The 20,058-nt window shown below is 29.3% G+C and overlaps 1 long non-coding RNA gene across 1 annotated transcript in view; it reads left to right on the top strand.

The window, feature by feature from the left end:
* The window catches only part of LOC132952943 (uncharacterized), a 119,158-nt gene that overhangs the window by 3,358 nt on the left and 95,742 nt on the right, over nucleotides 1–20,058 (top strand). Inside the window, exons 3-4 of the long non-coding RNA XR_009665538.1 lie at nucleotides 714–841; nucleotides 2,528–2,650. This is a non-coding gene — a long non-coding RNA (uncharacterized LOC132952943). The remainder of the gene's footprint in view (nucleotides 1–713; nucleotides 842–2,527; nucleotides 2,651–20,058) is intronic.

Below are 20,058 nucleotides of genomic sequence, written 5' to 3'. Positions count from 1 at the left end.
AGGTAGGTACAGTTTTGTACGTTCAATGTATCGTTCTTAATTCATAAAGTAGCTAAATGAGTCAAATGATTTTGTCAAAGGGTGGGGGGGAGGATATAGCTGATTTTTTAACATGCACTATTTCAAGGGCTCTTGACCTAAGGGGCGCACCACTCTAAGGAGGAGTGACACAATTTCGTAAGGGGGAGGGGGAGACGTGAAAATGTTTAAAAAAAAACACGAATTTATTTAGTTATTTTGTTATTTAGGTAATACATATTAATTAATAGGTATTTCTTAAATTTTTTTTATTATTTTATTTGAAACACTATTTTTAAATATTGGGATCAATAAAACTATTTTTATATAATTACTATTTTATATCAATTAGAATTTGTTTATAAACCAAGTAATAAATAAATTGTTACCAAGTAAAAAAACCGTTATCTATATTATAAATTTGAATTCAATTTACCGCATTTGCGTCTAGTAGAAACAAATAAATGTTTTTTTGAAGATAATGTAAAAATATTCATCATCCATCGGTTAGGACCATATATATATTTTCTATGATTGGGACGGTTAGGTTATAATTATAAATAATCTATGGAAAATGACAATCGTTTGAGACGAACAGCGATTCCAATACGTACTCACATATTTCGTTAGGTGCTATTAAGCATATTAAGCTAGGTGCCTATTTTTATAAATGTCATTAATCTCAATACTTCCAGACTGAACTTTTGGATCGGAGATATGAAGACGCGCGCTGCATTTTCTTTGGCGGAGATGCACAGCTCTGACACTAGACAATATTATACACTCGAAGGGAACGCGTTTCGCCGGAATAATAAATAATTACGTAAGTTTTGTTTTTCTACTCTGTTGACGCGGTAGACTTAATGTAAATATTTATTGTCAGACAAACTTATATACTCGCTAGGCGTAGAGTAGTTTTTAAAATCCAGTTGTTATAGGTGTACAAAAATTAGGATATTATGAAAAATACCTTAAATTATAATACTTTGCCTACAACTGTTAATTTATTGTTATAGTAGAATAATTTTTAAAATTTTAAATCAATGATTAGGTAATGCTTTTATAAGTAGGAAGGTAGGTTTTTATACCTACCTAACAAAATAAGAAAATACATAATGATTAATGTTATTTAATATGATTTGTAAGTACATAGCAGATTATACCTATCACTTGGTGACGATTATTTTTGTTTTATACGTTCTTCGTAATAATTCAGTTCCGTCACGATAGTTTTAGTTTTCGTTAAATGTGAAACATACATTTTCTATGCATACGGGATACGGGCATAAAACATTTGGGTTTTAAGAGAACACCTCGAACGAACGTTTTTTTTGGGGGGTTTTACGGGATATACCTATAGGAAATTTTCTTCAAATTTTCACATTTCACTATTTGATATTGTGATATTATTTGTACCTAGGTTAAGTTTCTGTTTTAGAATCGATCGATATGTTACCTAGGTATACATCACATTCTTTAATTTAAATTCGGGTAGTCGAGTATTGGACAAGTACCTACGTAACTTATAATTCGTATCGTAATTTAATAACTAAAGAAATATTATAATTTCCCCAACAGTGTCTAGGGCCACCGGCAGCAGAATGCATTATAGAATGTCTATAAACTTGTGGTCTAGTATATGGTTAAAATTGGCATGCGACCAACAACTGGGGGCTTGTTCTGGAAAATTTAAATGATCTAATAAGGTTCATCTCATTATTTGAATTAAATTAATTTTTAAGCGATTGTTGTGTTAATCAATTTTTTAATTTATTTCATTCAACACACTCGTCTCAGTTTTCTAATACCTCTAGATTTCTCACAAAATTCATATCGATCATCTCACAGCTTTCATATTCAAAACCAAAAAAATATGTATTTTTATCTTATTTCAATCTTTTTCATCGAACACCATTATATATTACAGATCATAAAGATACTAGTATTGTATACTAGATAAGTTTCAATTAGCGAGATGTAGAGAGAGATGGAGATGGAACGAGATGTAGACGGATGAAGATAGCTGTTTCTTCGACGACAACGTGTGCTGCAGTACACCTAGGTTTCACTGGAAGAGTCGCTGTTTATGCGTAAGTTTGTTTTTATATTATTTTGGTCTTACATTTACTTTTTAGACTTGAATTAAATATTTATTGTCGCGGAAAACCTGTTAACTAAGTAACGTAGAAGCATATACGTTTACTACTACCTACCAAAAGCGCAATGTATAATAATAATAAATTATACGCCAGTCCGAACAATCCAAACGCTGTCTTACTCGTAGTCGAGTTCTAGTTGATAACTGACTTGTGAATAAATGTAATTTTTGTTAGGTATACAAATAAAACTAATAAATCCTTAAATACAACATTTAAAAATACAAACTCTGTGTAATAAAAATTAATATTAGGTATTTATTGGTAGGTTTATATAATATCTGTAGACTGTAACGCATAGGTCATTAGAATATTGTAGAACATTTTACTGCATAAGATGCGTGTTATTTCAGAAATGGTATTCGTCAGTGAACATTTTCAAACTGGGAATAATATATCATAAGCAGATTGAAATGTGTGAACGTTTCAGTGTTTCGAAGACTAAGTTTCGTAGCAGATTTTGATTCCGTCACGGGGTATGTATTTTCTTATTACTCAGTAGGTTTTTTTTTATTATAGTTAATTGATCAGGGGATGTATTTCCCGAAAATTTTCAATATTTGTATTTTAACTATACTGGTATAACACTATTCGGACTATCAATAATGTCGTGTTCAAAATTAGAAAATTGGTGAGGTATGATATTTTTTTAAGCAATTCTTTCGAGTAGGGAATTCGCTCAATGATATTTAAATATTTTCACCGAGAATCAAGTACGATGACTTGTAGGTAACTAGAGACTGAGTGAATAGGAATTAGGAAGTGTGTGATATGTGCGAAGATAAGGAAATGGGTCAACAGGATTTCAGAATGTTTGGTGTATGAAAGGGAAAGATGAAATAGAAATGTAAGGTTAGGGTAGGTAAGTGGAGTCATAGTAGCAGATATGAGAATAATAAGTAAGGTGTTAAGGTACAAAAGAGGATAGAATAAGAAATTAATTAATTAAGGGTAGTGTAGGGTAGTGTACATATTGTAGTGAAAACAAGAGAGAATAGGTTTAGGTGGTTCGGTCACTGTATGATAAGAGATAGTGAGAGTGGCTATAGAAGTTAATTTAACGGAGAAATGATGGGCGAGAAGACTGAAGAAGAGATGGATAGACAGAATACCGATCATATGGAGGTGTGGAATGAGAGTGGCTGAACCTGTATATAGCTGTGAGAAACGGGGGAAGAAAAAGTGTAAAGGTAGAATAGTTATGTTAACAATGCCGAATACGTAGGAAAAGATCTTGAATTGCAAAGGCCCTATTGACTCTTTGGCTTCAACTAACCATAGGTTTACCTAACTAACCTTCTTATGACTCATTAGGACACTTTGAATAAAAAGATCCTGAGTTGCAGGTTGCCGAACTTAAGTGTTTGATTATCAAGTTGATCCTTTGATTGTTGACACCTTAATCCATGCTATGGATGAAGCCCATAGATAATAAAGATATGGATCATATAGTCCACAGGGGAAAGCAATTGAGGCTCCTTTATATTGATAGTCGATGGTCGATACTCGATATAAGTATACTTTATTTGGCCTCAATTTATTGTTCCCCTCGAAGACCGCTGATAAGACCATGATATGATGGAGCCATACCCAGCTCACTCGTGTAAACTTGTTGCCGGTTGGGATGTCAGCGCACTATTTGTTTTCCATCTTTGACCCACCCGTAGCATACAAAATGTACGATTAAGAAAACACTAAAATGATTGGGTCAGAGAGAGAAATAAATGGTGCGCTAAAAATCTGACATCCTCTTAGTGTTATCAAGTTGAAGAAGCAGTTGATTGTTGACAATTTGACATTTAACATTAACTGTGGTCAGTGCCGTAACTAGATTTGATTGGGCCCGTGTGTGAAAACTCTGTTGGGCCCCTTTTCCTAAAAAATTTACTTATTTGAAAATCTCCATATTTATTTTCCTAATAAGACATTTTTTTTTAACAATAAGTATAACTTGTAGTTTAGAAACAACATAAAAATTAAATAATTTTACATATAAATGTGGGTAAATAAATAATATAATTATAACTCTTAGGTAGGTAAGTCATAAAAAATATTTTGAAATTTGAACATCATAAATGTAATTGAATAAAATAATAATATTAATTAAAAATGTTAAAAGTATAAAATTTTCAAAACTAAATTATAAGCTATCGAAGAAAATTCTTTTTTCTTGCTTTTAAATTTGCAAAGTCTTCAATGATTTTGTCTACATTAATATTTTCTGCTTGAAGTCTTTCAATGTTCAGAATAGCGATGTTAGATAACCGGTCTTGACCTATAGAGTTGCGCAAATAGTTTTTAATAAGTTTTAACTTTGAGAATGACCTTTCTGCTGAAGCAGATGTTACTGGTATAGTCATAAAAATGATTATACCAGTAAAAACATCTGGAAGTATGGAAGTTAAGTCATCTTTGATAATGATATCTCCTAAATTTTGAACAGTCATTTATTGAAGTGAGTTTTCTTGATAAGTTGATGATAAATATGCTTTTAAAGAGATAATTTGTCTTGTAAAATCTGAACTTATATCATCTTTGTATTTAATGGTAAAGTCATACGCTGATTTTATTAAAAGTTCTTCAGACATTTCTACTAATGTTTGAGGAATAAGTATACTAAAATCTTCACAAACCATTTGCATTCCTTTAAAGTTTAAACCTTTCTCTAAGTTGCATCAATGTTGTATCAATTACTGGGTAAAATACATTTACCTTAAAATTATCTTCAATTACTGTAAGTCGATAATCACTATCTACTTCGTCAAAATGCCTTACAGCAAATCGTTGACGCTTTTTATCAAATTTAAATGGTATATTCCATGTTCACACAATTTTCTTGCGTTGTCGGTTATTTTTTCGTACTCTTGTCTCATTTTTCAGAGATGAATTTTTGAGAGATCTGAGTGGGCCCCTAAAAATTTTCTTTGGCATGGGCCCGCGTGTTCCACACACTTAACACACCCGGTTTTTACGGCACTGACTGTGGTAGGTATTATGATTGGAAGTAAAAGTAATTAGCAGGACTGTGAATTTAATGTGATGAAAAAGTGTTAAATATTTGCCTGCATGTATGCACTAAAAACCGGCAAATATATGCACTGAAATATTCAAAAATATGCACTTCAAATTCAAAAAAATACTGAATGAAAACGTTTTTATTAACATTTTTTTAAATTAATAAATTATAATTCAAATTGGTTTACAAAAAAAATTCTTTATTTACACACTTGGTAGGTAGGTATGTAGGTAGGTAACGGATGAACCGAAAATATAAAAACATTTTAAGAAAATAAGCATAAATACGAAGAAATCATGAAAACATGCAATTATATTAACTAACCCAAAAAAAAACGCTTATTGGTAACGGTGTTGTAATAATAGGGATTTTCCAAAAAAAAATACGTACTAATAGTTCAAACAAATCATAAAGGCCAACTGTAATAAATATTAATTTATGAAAAAGTATATTAAAAAGCATTATTATTATAAATGAGACAAAACTATGAACTATGGACCGTGACATAATATAGGTATTTCTATATTTTTAGCTCCATAATTTCTGTTAAAATATTAGGAAAATGTATTAAGTACCGTAAAAGTGCTAAATTTGAGCTATTACTTAAAATATTATATTCATAACAAATTATCATAGAAGGTTAGGTTAGGTTATTTACTGTTATTCCACATACTTATTATAGTTTAATTTAACTACAACGTTCTAGTAGAGTCTGATAAAATTTGGTTCCACGACTTTGATCATACAAACTTTAAATACTAAACTATGGGTCTGAAATTTAGTTTATATAGATCTAAATAATCGAAAACATATTATATTGCTTCAAAATATAAAAATAAAGTGTCTTGTATAGTAGTAGGTAGGTAACTTTCAAAAAAAAAACTAAAAAAAATCATACTTGAAATCTATGTATAATATACGTATATTGTAATAAATGTTCAAATGTTTACTATAGTAAATTATAAAAAATTAACTTAAGTTCAATATAACACATTATAACAGGTGTTCAAATAAACAGTTCATACCAAAAATGTTGTTAATTCACACAGTCTCTCTTCAATTTTAAATTTTTCTTCAAATCATCTACAAAATATAAATGTTTAGTAAATTGGAAGACTTGATTAAGTATTTAATCATTTATCTAAAAGAGATGTGCCGGGTCGCCACATTACTATATCGAGGGGCCATGGTGCAAGTGTCGTCCATAAATATCATAATTAATAATCATAATTGCCGCAGTAAGTTGAGGGACCGTAGTTAAAGTGCCGTCCACCAATAAATGACCCGAAAAAAAAAACGATTAATTCAAATATAGAAGGTACTTATATCATATACTTTTATCAAAGTATGATTGTGTTAGCCACAGTCTTGTGTAAATTATATTGTCTTATGTTTTCCCAATCTAATAATACAAAATACTGAAAATTAATGAAATCACAAATATTAGTAGGTACAATAGAGAGACTGTGCATTGATTTACAAATTTGTCTTAAATTTACTTTTTGCATAGAGAATAATATGAAGGTGGGCTGGGCTTAGATGCTGATAAATCATTAATAGAGAGTCCAGTGTATCTTTCAGACAATTTTCTTCGGAGGGGCAATTATAATACGTATTATTTTATTTACACAATATCACATTATTATACTGTAATAGGTAGTCTGTTATGACTGTGAAAATTATAATTAAATAGATACGTCATACCCAACATTTCGCATAAAGTTTTACATACACACATAGTATTATTTTTTTTTTTTTTTTTAATTGATCTTGAGCCCTGCAGCTGAGGCCATTAGCTATTTTTAGTTTTACTGTAGGTTATTAAGTCGGTAGGGGGAGGAACACGTGTGTGTTTTGTTTGGCAGAATTTCTAATGGGGCACCCGTAGGTTTCTGCCGTGCCCCGGGTGGGGGGATGGCGGCACTTGTTCTCCGGACACCGTGACTTGCACGGAGAAAAATGCCGCCCGGTGGTCGAGGATCGAGCTCGGACCGGCTGTGCCGAATCCGTCGCGTTAGACCGCTCGGCCACCTCGTCCCCCCATAGTATTATTATATATAACCTAACCTTCTTTTTAAATACATGTATGTTAAGTTCAATATAGGTACAAAAAAAAAATAAATAATAATAATAGCTAGAAAAAAACATACTTTTTAACTTACTTTTTTATTACCTACACTGAAAAAAAATCCTGATCATATAAAATAATACAAGTATAAAGGTAAATTAGTTCAGTATAATTAAAATATGGCAATACAAATTCAAGTTATTTGTTTAAATAAGATAATCATTGAAAAAAAAATATTTAATAGATATACCTACAATATGACAAAAGTAAATATACATTTAAATAGAATTTATACCATTAGGTTAGGTATTATAAAATATATTTTAGTAGGTACATTATATAAATTTAACTTTTTAACTGACTTAAAAGTATAAATTTAAGAATTTAGATTAACTGCAGACCTTTTAATAATATAATAGTTTACCTTATTATGATTGTCAATGCTTTGATGCTGATTAAGAACTGTACTAAATTATTAAACAAATATAATTTGATTTTTTATTGTTTTATACAAATTTCAATGAATTAGGTACACAACACACAGTAACAAATAACACAGTGACAGTCAATACACTTCACCGTTTAGACTATAGTAAAGTAATACTAGTAATAGGTACATTATCACAGTGAACAACAATGATACACATTACAAACTAATGAAATACCTACGTATAAATCTGATAATATTTTTGGTGTTTAATAATTTATAGTCACCGGTGTCCTATAATATTATCTATGTGATTACTGATTTCTATCGGGGAAAAAAAATTATAAATAGAATACTGTGTTGACTCTTATCGGATGTACGTCTTATCTATTGTTGGTGATTCACTGTGGTATAGAATTTACATTTGTCTTATGACTATTTGAATTTTTTTTTACTATTCTTCAAATTTTTCTCCGGGGGGGCACTAGACATTCTCCGGGGGGGCCTTGCCCCCCCCCCCCCTCCCGGAGAAGTACCTGAAAGAAACACTGATAGAGACGCGTTGATCGCTTTTATGTGCTTCAATTTGTTTACACGAGTGAGCTGGGTATGGCTCCATCATATATAATAAAGATATAACAAAATGGTCTTATCAGCGGTATTCAAGGGAACAATTGAGGCCGAATAAAGTATACCTATACGAGTATCGACTATCAATATAAAGGAGCCTCAATTGCCTTCCACGGGAACGTGGCCTAAAATGTATTTAACATAGGCGTGGACTATACATATCTTTATTATCTATGGGCTTCATCCATAGCATGGATTAAGGTGTCAACAATCTAACGATCAACTTGATAATCAAACACTTAAGTTCAGCAACCTGCAAATCAGGATCTTTTTATTCAATGTGTACCTAATAAGTCATAAGAAGGTTAGTTAGTTAGGTTAACCTATGGTTATTTGAAGCTATGGTAATGATAGACGACTACCATCACCGGTCGTGAGCTTTGCGATGATCCTTTCCTACTAACTATCAAGGTATTCGATATTGTAAACATAACAATGAAAGAAAATATTTAAATATTATTAATTTGGTTAGGTTAGGTTAGGTTAGGATTGGGCAGGAAATTAGATGTTAACTAATAACCATAGTTTTTAACACGGTCTTAATGACTGTCAGCTAGAGTTGTACCAGTATAGTTATTAAAAACTTAAATACAGCCAGCATTAAATAATGACTTTTTTACCTCAACAAATTATAGATATTATAGATTGTACTTTGTAATGTGTAATCATACAGTTAAATTTATTCAAAATTTTTTTTTTGTTTCCTTAAATGCATTTGCCTTCGGGCGCCAACACCCTCCTTCAATTTTTTTTTTTAATAATGCCACTCTAGTTTAATATTTTGTATTGACTTGAAAATTGATAACTTGGTGCCCTATGAATAATCATTCTTTAATGAACTAAATATTTTAAATAGTTTTTTTTGTTTATTAATTTGAGCATTTTAGTTTGTACTTTGTAATGTGTAATCATAAAATTAAATTTATTCAAATTTTTTTTTTGGTTTTCTATAATGCATTTGCTTGCGGGCGCCAACACCCCCCTTCAAATTTTTTTTTAGGAATTTAACTCTAGTTGAATATTTTGTATTGACTTGAAAATTGATAACTTGGTGCCCTATGAATAATCAATCTTTAATGAACTAAATATTTTAAATAGTTTTTTTGTTTATGAATTTGGGCATTTTAGTTTGTACTTTGTGATGTTTTATTTGTCCTTTGTTATGTGTATTCCTACGGTAAAATATTTTCCACATTCTTTTTTGGTTTACTAAAAAGCATTTGCCTGCGGGCGCCAACACCCTCCTCCATTTTTTTTTTTTAATAATGTGACTCTAGTTGAATATTTTGTATTTACTTGAAAATTGATAACTTGGTGCCCTGTCAATAATCATTCTTGAATGAACTAAATATTTTGAATATTTTTTTCTGTTTACGATTCTGGGCATTTTAGTTTGAAGTTTGTAATGTGTATTCCCACAATATAATTTATTTAATTTTTTTTTTGGTTTCCTAAAATTCATTTGCCTGCGGGCGCCAACACCCTCCTTCAATTTATATTTTTATGATTTAACCTTTAGTTGAATATTTTGTATTGACTTGAAAATTGATAACTTGGTGCCCTATGAATAATCATTCTTTACTGAAATAAATATTTTAAATAATTTTTTTCTGTTTACGTTTCTGGGCATTTTAGTTTGTACATTGTAATGTGTATTCCTACAATATAATTTATTTAATTTTTTTTTTGGTTTCCTAAAATTCATTTGTATGCGGGCGCCAACACCCTCCTTCAATTTTTTTTTTTATGATTTAACCTCTAGTTGAATATTTTGTATTGACTTGAAAATTGATAACTTGGTGCCCTGTGAATAATCAATCTTTAATGAACTAAATATTTTAAATAGTTTTTTTTGTTTATGAATTTGGGCATTTTAGTTTGTACTTTGTAATGTGTTATCATATAGTTAAATTTATTTAATTTTTTTTTTGGTTTCCTAAAATTCATTTGTATGCGGGCGCCAACACCCTCCTTCAATTTTTTTTTTTATGATTTAACCTCTAGTTGAATATTTTGTATTTACTTGAAAATTGATAACTTGGTGCCCTATGAATAATCATTCTTTAATGAACTAAATATTTTGAATATTTTTTTCTGTTTACGATTCTGGGCATTTTAGTTTGAAGTTTGTAATGTGTATTCCCACAATATAATTTATTTAAATTTTTTTGGTTTCCTAAAATTCATTTGCCTGCGGGCGCCAACACCCTCCTTCAATTTTTTTTTTTAATAATGCCACTCTAGTTTAATATTTTGTATTGACTTGAAAATTGATAACTTGGTGCCCTATGAATAATCATTCTTTAATGAACTAAATATTTTAAATAGTTTTTTTTGTTTATTAATTTGGGCATTTTAGTTTGTACTTTGTAATGTGTAATCATAAAATTAAATTTATTCAAATTTTTTTTTTGGTTTTCTATAATGCATTTGCTTGCGGGCGCCAACACCCCCCTTCAAATTTTTTTTTAGGAATTTAACTCTAGTTGAATATTTTGTATTGACTTGAAAATTGATAACTTGGTGCCCTATGAATAATCAATCTTTAATGAACTAAATATTTTAAATAGTTTTTTTGTTTATGAATTTGGGCATTTTAGTTTGTACTTTGTGATGTTTTATTTGTCCTTTGTTATGTGTATTCCTACGGTAAAATATTTTCCACATTCTTTTTTGGTTTACTAAAAAGCATTTGCCTGCGGGCGCCAACACCCTCCTCCATTTTTTTTTTTTAATAATGTGACTCTAGTTGAATATTTTGTATTTACTTGAAAATTGATAACTTGGTGCCCTGTGAATAATCATTCTTTAATGAACTAAATATTTTGAATATTTTTTTCTGTTTACGATTCTGGGCATTTTAGTTTGTAGTTTGTAATGTGTATTCCCACAATATAATTTATTTAATTTTTTTTTTGGTTTCCTAAAATGCATTTGCCTGCGGGTGCCAACACCCTCCTTCAATTTTTTTTTTTAATAATGCCACTCTAGTTTAATATTTTGTATTGACTTGAAAATTGATAACTTGGTGCCCTATGAATAATCATTCTTTAATGAACTAAATATTTTAAATAGTTTTTTCTGTTTAAGATTGTGGGCATTTTAGTATTTACTTTGTGATGTTTTATTTGTCCTTTGTTATGTGTATTCCTACAGTAAAATATTTTCCACATTCTTTTTTGGTTTACTAAAAAGCACTTGCCTGCGGGCGCCAACACCCTCCTTCAATTTGTTTTTTTTAGTAATGTGACTCTAGTTGAATATTTTGTATTGACTTGAAAATTGATAACTTGGTGCCCTGTCAATAATCATTCTTTACTGAAATAAATATTTTAAATAATTTTTTCTGTTTAATATTCTGGGTATTTTAGATTGTACTTTGTAATGTGTAATCATACAGTTAAATTTATTCAAAATTTTTTTTTTGTTTCCTTAAATGCATTTGCCTTCGGGCGCCAACACCCTCCTTCAATTTTTTTTTTTAATAATGCCACTCTAGTTGAATATTTTGTATTGACTTGAAATTTGATAACTTGGTGCCCTGTGAATAATCATTCTTTACTGAAATAAATATTTTAAATAATTTTTTTCTGTTTACGATTCTGGGCATTTTAGTTTGTACATTGTAATGTGTATTCCTACAATATAATTTATTTAATTTTTTTTTTGGTTTCCTAAAATTCATTTGCCTGCGGGCGCCAACACCCTCCTTCAATTTTTTTTTTTATGATTTAACCTCTAGTTGAATATTTTGTATTGACTTGAAAATTGATAACTTGGTGCCCTATGATTAATCAATCTTTGATGAACTAAATATTTTAAATAGTTTTTTTGTTTATGAATTTGGGCATTTTAGTTTGTACTTTGTGATGTTTTATTTGTCCTTTGTTATGTGTATTCCTACGGTAAAATATTTTCCACATTCTTTTTTGGTTTACTAAAAAGCATTTGCCTGCGGGCGCCAACACCCTCCTTCAATTTTTTTTTTTTAGTAATGTGACTCTAGTTGAATATTTTGTATTGACTTGAAAATTGATAACTTGGTGCCCTGTCAATAATCAATCTTGAATGAACTAAATATTTTGAATATTTTTTTCTGTTTACGATTCTGGGCATTTTAGTTTGACGTTTGTAATGTGTATTCCCACAATATAATTTATTTAATTTTTTTTTTGGTTTCCTAAAGTTCATTTGCCTGCGGGCGCCAAAACCCTCCTTCAATTTTTTTTTTTATGATTTAACCTCTAGTTGAATATTTTGTATTGACTTGAATATTAATACCTTGGTGCCATACGAATAATCCTTCTTTAATGAACTAAATATTTTGAATAGTTTTTTCTGTTTAAGATTGTGGGCATTTTAGTATTTACTTTGTGATGTTTTATTTGTCCTTTGTTATGTGTATTCCTACAGTAAAATATTTTCCACATTCTTTTTTGGTTTACTAAAAAGCACTTGCCTGCGGGCGCCAACACCCTCCTTCAATTTGTTTTTTTTATGATTTAACCTCTAGTTGAATATTTTGTATTGACTTGAAAATTGATAACTTGGTGCCCTATGAATAATCATTCTTTAATGAACTAAATATTTTGAATAGTTTTTTCTGTTTATGAATTTGGGCATTTTAGTATTTACTTTGTGATGTTTTATTTGTCCTTTGTTATGTGTATTCCTACGGTAAAATATTTTCCACATTCTTTTTTGGTTTACTAAAAAGCATTTGCCTGCGGGCGCCAACACCCTCCTTCAATTTTTTTTTTTTTAGTTATGTGACTCTAGTTGAATATTTTGTATTGACTTGAAAATTGATAACTTGGTGCCCTGTCCATAATCAATCTTGAATGAACTAAATATTTTGAATATTTTTTTCTGTTTACGATTCTGGGCATTTTAGTTTGACGTTTGTAATGTGTATTCCCACAATATAATTTATTTAATTTTTTTTTTGGTTTCCTAAAATGCATTTGCCTGCGGGTGCCAACACCCTCCTTCAATTTTTTTTTTTAGTAATGCAACGCTAGTTGAATATTTTGTATTGACTTTAAAATTGATAACTTGGGGCCCTGTGAACAATCATTCTTGAATGAACTAAATATTTTGAATATTTTTTTCTGTTTACGATTCTGGGCATTTTAGTTTGAAGTTTGTAATGTGTATTCCCACAATATAATTTATTTAATTTTTTTTTTGGTTTCCTAAAATGCATTTGCCTGCGGGTGCCAACACCCTCCTTCAATTTTTTTTTTTAGTAATGCCACTCTAGTTGAATATTTTGTATTGACTTGAAAATTGATAACTTGGTGCCCTATGAATAATCATTCTTTAATGAAATAAATATTTTAAATAGTTTTTTTTGTTTATGAATTTTGGAATTTTAGTTTGTACTTTGTAATGTGTAATCATAAAATTAAATTTATTCAAATTTTTTTTTTGGTTTTCTATAATGCATTTGCTTGCGGGCGCCAACACCCCCCTTCAAATTTTTTTTTAGGAATTTAACTCTAGTTGAATTTTTTTGTATTGACTTGAATATTAATACCTTGGTGCCATACGAATAATCCTTCTTTAATGAACTAAATATTTTGAATAGTTTTTTCTGTTTAAGATTGTGGGCATTTTAGTATTTACTTTGTGATGTTTTATTTGTCCTTTGTTATGTGTATTCCTACAGTAAAATATTTTCCACATTCTTTTTTGGTTTACTAAAAAGCACTTGCCTGCGGGCGCCAACACCCTCCTTCAATTTGTTTTTTTTAGTAATGTGACTCTAGTTGAATATTTTGTATTGACTTGAAAATTGATAACTTGGTGCCCTGTCAATAATCATTCTTTACTGAAATAAATATTTTAAATAATTTTTTCTGTTTAATATTCTGGGTATTTTAGATTGTACTTTGTAATGTGTAATCATACAGTTAAATTTATTCAAAATTTTTTTTTTGTTTCCTTAAATGCATTTGCCTTCGGGCGCCAACACCCTCCTTCAATTTTTTTTTTTAATAATGCCACTCTAGTTGAATATTTTGTATTGACTTGAAATTTGATAACTTGGTGCCCTGTGAATAATCATTCTTTACTGAAATAAATATTTTAAATAATTTTTTTCTGTTTACGATTCTGGGCATTTTAGTTTGTACATTGTAATGTGTATTCCCACAATATAATTTATTTAATTTTTTTTTTGGTTTCCTAAAGTTCATTTGCCTGCGGGCGCCAAAACCCTCCTTCAATTTTTTTTTTTAGTAATGCAACGCTAGTTGAATATTTTGTATTGACTTTAAAATTGATAACTTGGGGCCCTGTGAACAATCATTCTTGAATGAACTAAATATTTTGAATATTTTTTTCTGTTTACGATTCTTGGCATTTTAGTTGGATGTTTGTAATGTGTATTCCCACAATATAATTTATTAAATTTTTTTTTTCTTTTTAAAAATACATTTGCCTGCAGGCGCCAACACCCTCCTTCAATTTTTTTTTTATGATTTAACCTCTAGCCAAATTTTTATACATTGACAATCTGGTACCCTTTGAATAATCCTTGTTTAATGAAATAAATATTTTAAATAGTTTTTTCTGTTTAAGAAGCCGGGCATTTTAGTTTGTACTTTGTAATGTTTGATCATACAGTAACATTAATTCAAAATTTTATTTTGGTTTCCTAAAATACATTTGCCTGCGGGCGCCAACACCCTCCTTCAATTTTTTTTTTTAGTAATGCAACGCTAGTTGAATATTTTGTATTGACTTTAAAATTGATAACTTGGGGCCCTGTGAATAATCATTCTTGAATGAACTAAATATTTTGAATATTTTTTTCTGTTTACGATTCTGGGCATTTTAGTTTGTACTTTGTAATGTGTATTCCTACAATATAATTTATTTAATTTTTTTTTTGGTTTCCTAAAATTAATTTGCCTGCGGGCGCCAACACTCTCCTTCAATTTTTTTTTTTAGTAATGCAACGCTAGTTGAATATTTTGTATTGACTTTAAAATTGATAACTTGGGGCCCTGTGAACAATCATTCTTGAATGAACTAAATATTTTGAATATTTTTTTCTGTTTACGATTCTGGGCATTTTAGTTTGAAGTTTGTAATGTGTATTCCCACAATATAATTTATTTAATTTTTTTTTTTGGTTTCCTAAAATGCATTTGCCTGCGGGTGCCAACACCCTCCTTCAATTTTTTTTTTTAGTAATGCCACTCTAGTTGAATATTTTGTATTGACTTGAAAATTGATAACTTGGTGCCCTGTGAATAATCATTCTTGAATGAACTAAATATATTGAAAATTTTTTTCTGTTTACGATTCTGGGCATTTTAGTTTGTACTTTGTAATGTGTATTCCTACAATATAATTTATTTAATTTTTTTTTTGGTTTCCTAAAATTCATTTGCCTGCGGGCGCCAACACTCTCCTTCAATTTTTTTTTTTATGATTTAACCTCTAGTTGAATATTTTGTATTGACTTGAAAATTGATAACTTGGTGCCCTATGAATAATCATTCTTTAATGAAATAAATATTTTAAATAGTTTTTTTTGTTTATGAATTTTGGCATTTTAGTTTGTACTTTGTAATGTGTAATCATAAAATTAAATTTATTCAAATTTTTTTTTTGGTTTTCTATAATGCATTTGCTTGCGGGCGCCAACACCCCCCTTCAAATTTTTTTTTAGGAATTTAACTCTAGTTGAATTTTTTTGTATTGACTTGAATATTAATACCTTGGTGCCATACGAATAATCCTTCTTTAATGAACTAAATATTTTGAATAGTTTTTTCTGTTTAAGATTGTGGGCATTTTAGTATTTACTTTGTGATGTTTTATTTGTCCTTTGTTATGTGTATTCCTACAGTAAAATATTTTCCACATTCTTTTTTGGTTTACTAAAAAGCACTTGCCTGCGGGCGCCAACACCCTCCTTCAATTTGTTTTTTTTAGTAATGTGACTCTAGTTGAATATTTTGTATTGACTTGAAAATTGATAACTTGGTGCCCTGTCAATAATCATTCTTTACTGAAATAAATATTTTAAATAATTTTTTCTGTTTAATATTCTGGGTATTTTAGATTGTACTTTGTAATGTGTAATCATACAGTTAAATTTATTCAAAATTTTTTTTTTGTTTCCTTAAATGCATTTGCCTTCGGGCGCCAACACCCTCCTTCAATTTTTTTTTTTAATAATGCCACTCTAGTTGAATATTTTGTATTGACTTGAAATTTGATAACTTGGTGCCCTGTGAATAATCATTCTTTACTGAAATAAATATTTTAAATAATTTTTTTCTGTTTACGATTCTGGGCATTTTAGTTTGTACATTGTAATGTGTATTCCCACAATATAATTTATTTAATTTTTTTTTTGGTTTCCTAAAGTTCATTTGCCTGCGGGCGCCAAAACCCTCCTTCAATTTTTTTTTTTAGTAATGCAACGCTAGTTGAATATTTTGTATTGACTTTAAAATTGATAACTTGGGGCCCTGTGAACAATCATTCTTGAATGAACTAAATATTTTGAATATTTTTTTCTGTTTACGATTCTTGGCATTTTAGTTGGATGTTTGTAATGTGTATTCCCACAATATAATTTATTAAATTTTTTTTTTCTTTTTAAAAATACATTTGCCTGCGGGCGCCAACACCCTCCTTCAATTTTTTTTTTTAGTAATGCAACGCTAGTTGAATATTTTGTATTGACTTTAAAATTGATAACTTGGGGCCCTGTGAACAATCATTCTTGAATGAACTAAATATTTTGAATATTTTTTTCTGTTTACGATTCTGGGCATTTTAGTTTGAAGTTTGTAATGTGTATTCCCACAATATAATTTATTTAATTTTTTTTTTGGTTTCCTAAAATGCATTTGCCTGCGGGTGCCAACACCCTCCTTCAATTTTTTTTTTTAGTAATGCCACTCTAGTTGAATATTTTGTATTGACTTGAAAATTGATAACTTGGTGCCCTGTGAATAATCATTCTTGAATGAACTAAATATATTGAAAATTTTTTTCTGTTTACGATTCTGGGCATTTTAGTTTGTACTTTGTAATGTGTATTCCTACAATATAATTTATTTAATTTTTTTTTTGGTTTCCTAAAATTCATTTGCCTGCGGGCGCCAACACTCTCCTTCAATTTTTTTTTTTATGATTTAACCTCTAGTTGAATATTTTGTATTGACTTGAAAATTGATAACTTGGTGCCCTATGAATAATCATTCTTTAATGAACTAAATATTTTGAATAGTTTTTTCTGTTTATGAATTTGGGCATTTTAGTATTTACTTTGTGATGTTTTATTTGTCCTTTGTTATGTGTATTCCTACGGTAAAATATTTTCCACATTCTTTTTTGGTTTACTAAAAAGCATTTGCCTGCGGGCGCCAACACCCTCCTTCAATTTTTTTTTTTTAGTAATGTGACTCTAGTTGAATATTTTGTATTGACTTGAAAATTAATAACTTGGTGCCCTGTCCATAATCAATCTTGAATGAACTAAATATTTTGAATATTTTTTTCTGTTTACGATTCTGGGCATTTTAGTTTGACGTTTGTAATGTGTATTCCCACAATATAATTTATTTAATTTTTTTTTTGGTTTCCTAAAATGCATTTGCTGCGGGTGCCAACACCCTCCTTCAATTTTTTTTTTTAGTAATGCAACGCTAGTTGAATATTTTGTATTGACTTTAAAATTGATAACTTGGGGCCCTGTGAACAATCATTCTTGAATGAACTAAATATTTTGAATATTTTTTTCTGTTTACGATTCTTGGCATTTTAGTTGGATGTTTGTAATGTGTATTCCCACAATATAATTTATTAAATTTTTTTTTTCTTTTTAAAAATACATTTGCCTGCAGGCGCCAACACCCTCCTTCAATTTTTTTTTTATGATTTAACCTCTAGCCAAATTTTTTATACATTGACAATCTGGTACCCTTTGAATAATCCTTGTTTAATGAAATAAATATTTTAAATAGTTTTTTCTGTTTAAGAAGCCGGGCATTTTAGTTTGTACTTTGTAATGTTTGATCATACAGTAACATTAATTCAAAATTTTATTTTGGTTTCCTAAAATACATTTGCCTGCGGGCGCCAACACCCTCCTTCAATTTTTTTTTTTAGTAATGCAACGCTAGTTGAATATTTTGTATTGACTTTAAAATTGATAACTTGGGGCCCTGTGAATAATCATTCTTGAATGAACTAAATATTTTGAATATTTTTTTCTGTTTACGATTCTTGGCATTTTAGTTGGATGTTTGTAATGTGTATTCCCACAATATAATTTATTTAATTTTTTTTTTCTTTTTAAAAATGCATTTGCCTGCAGGCGCCAACACTCTCCTTCAATTTTTTTTTTTATGATTTAACCTCTAGTTGAATATTTTGTATTGACTTGAAAATTGATAACTTGGTGCCCTATGAATAATCATTCTTTAATGAACTAAATATTTTGAATAGTTTTTTCTGTTTATGAATTTGGGCATTTTAGTATTTACTTTGTGATGTTTTATTTGTCCTTTGTTATGTGTATTCCTACGGTAAAATATTTTCCACATTCTTTTTTGGTTTACTAAAAAGCATTTGCCTGCGGGCGCCAACACCCTCCTTCAATTTTTTTTTTTTAGTAATGTGACTCTAGTTGAATATTTTGTATTGACTTGAAAATTGATAACTTGGTGCCCTGTCCATAATCAATCTTGAATGAACTAAATATTTTGAATATTTTTTTCTGTTTACGATTCTGGGCATTTTAGTTTGACGTTTGTAATGTGTATTCCCACAATATAATTTATTTAATTTTTTTTTTGGTTTCCTAAAATGCATTTGCTGCGGGTGCCAACACCCTCCTTCAATTTTTTTTTTTAGTAATGCAACGCTAGTTGAATATTTTGTATTGACTTTAAAATTGATAACTTGGGGCCCTGTGAACAATCATTCTTGAATGAACTAAATATTTTGAATATTTTTTTCTGTTTACGATTCTTGGCATTTTAGTTGGATGTTTGTAATGTGTATTCCCACAATATAATTTATTAAATTTTTTTTTTCTTTTTAAAAATACATTTGCCTGCAGGCGCCAACACCCTCCTTCAATTTTTTTTTTATGATTTAACCTCTAGCCAAATTTTTTATACATTGACAATCTGGTACCCTTTGAATAATCCTTGTTTAATGAAATAAATATTTTAAATAGTTTTTTCTGTTTAAGAAGCCGGGCATTTTAGTTTGTACTTTGTAATGTTTGATCATACAGTAACATTAATTCAAAATTTTATTTTGGTTTCCTAAAATACATTTGCCTGCGGGCGCCAACACCCTCCTTCAATTTTTTTTTTTAGTAATGCAACGCTAGTTGAATATTTTGTATTGACTTTAAAATTGATAACTTGGGGCCCTGTGAATAATCATTCTTGAATGAACTAAATATTTTGAATATTTTTTTCTGTTTACGATTCTTGGCATTTTAGTTGGATGTTTGTAATGTGTATTCCCACAATATAATTTATTTAATTTTTTTTTTCTTTTTAAAAATGCATTTGCCTGCAGGCGCCAACTCCCTCCTTCAATTTTTTTTTTATGATTTAACCTCTAGCCAAATTTTTTATACATTGACAATCTGGTACCCTTTGAATAATCCTTGTTTAATGAAATAAATATTTTAAATAGTTTTTTCTGTTTAAGTAGCCGGGCATTTTAGTTTGTACTTTGTAATGTTTGATCA

The sequence above is a fragment of the Metopolophium dirhodum genome, chromosome 9 (genome assembly GCF_019925205.1).
Source record: "Metopolophium dirhodum isolate CAU chromosome 9, ASM1992520v1, whole genome shotgun sequence".
Lineage (NCBI taxonomy): Eukaryota > Metazoa > Arthropoda > Insecta > Hemiptera > Aphididae > Metopolophium > Metopolophium dirhodum.
The sequence above is the reverse complement of the archived record's forward strand: the minus strand, read 5'-3'. Positions and strand labels throughout refer to the sequence as shown.